Genomic DNA, 1502 nt, shown 5'->3' with positions numbered 1-1502 from the left:
GAGAAAATCAATTCTCAGGACCATTTCCTAAACAGGTGCAGGAACAAACCACTCACCCTAATCCCTGCTCACACTAGGACAACCTGGTTTATGGTAATTTCTGTAGCTCTGTAACCTGTAGAGCAAACTAACCTTTATGCTGTCTTCCCACAAGGTGGTGATCAAGTCAGATAGTAGGCCAAATTGCTGTTGCTTCAAAATGAAATCTAGACCTAGAGGATTTTGCAGATTTTCCTATTTCTTGAGAAAGTGTTAATGGATTGTGTGAATTTTTAACCAAGATGTGATTCAACCTGTGAGTGTCACTTTAAATTCATGACTATGAATGTCTAGTGGTCCTTTGATGCTACCAATATATCATACTACATGCCCTCAGTCCGTTTATTCTCCTGCTGTCCTAAAAGATTATATTGCACCGTTTCATCTCTTCAAAACCCCAGGACATCCTTCCTTTTCTTCAGTTTCAATCAGTGAACATATTTTCTATTTCATAGAGAAAACTTAAAACAATCAGAGGAGAATTTCTACAAACTCACATCATTCTATCTATCCAATCTGCAGCATCTGTAACCACATACTCTTTTCCTCTCTCTCTATTACCATAGAATCCTGCTCTTCTGTAAACTATCCTTGCTACTATCTAAAGTCAAAATCTCCACTTGTGCATAGATCACATTTCTTCTTTTCTACTCAACAGTAATAGTCTGCTAGTTCTCCCCACCACCTCCTTAGCAGCTGTTGTCCTCTACCACATCATATCCACCACCATGAAGCCAACCTGTTATTTCCCATGTCTTAAAAGTTTCCTTCTCTTAACCTTGCTTCCCTGCCAGCTACTTTTCCGTTTATTTCTTCTTCTTCTTAGTAAAATGTATCGAAATGGTTTTCTTACTTGCTGTTTCTATTTCCTTTCCACTCAGTCCATCTTAAACCACCTCCAGGAAGACTTTCCCCGCTACTCCACCTTGACAAAGTTTTCTTGTTGATCTTGCCAAGGACCTCCACATTGCTAAATCCAATGGTTAGTTCTCAGGCATCATTTTACTAAATCTATCAGCTAAATTGGAAATAGCTGACAGCTTTTACTTCCTTAACATACTTTATTCACTCGGTTTCCAATATCACAGTTTCTTGGTTTTCCTTCTACTTCACATGTAACTCCTTCTCATTCTCCTTTGTGATATTCTGCCCCTGAGAACCCCCTATGATTAAAGCGGGTGAATGGGAATTCACTGGGTTAGGGATTAGCCTGTCAGTAGAGATCTAGTCTCAGAGGGCTACTACTGAATGATGCAAGTCCATGCCTTGTCACAGCTGTTCAAATGACCCTCTGCCCTCTTATAGCCCAAAAAGAGAACATTGGATCCATGATGTATCTTCTGAGAAACTGAATGAAAACAAGTTCTACTTTGATCTCAACATACAATCCATGGGATTCAAAAAGGGACCTGAATGATTCAGTAAATTCTCTGCTTGGTTACCTCCTCAGCAATTCTTCTTAA

This window comes from Trichechus manatus, unplaced genomic scaffold (genome assembly GCF_000243295.1).
Source record: "Trichechus manatus latirostris isolate Lorelei unplaced genomic scaffold, TriManLat1.0 scaffold00440, whole genome shotgun sequence".
Lineage (NCBI taxonomy): Eukaryota > Metazoa > Chordata > Mammalia > Sirenia > Trichechidae > Trichechus > Trichechus manatus.
This window is presented reverse-complemented; position numbering follows the sequence as displayed.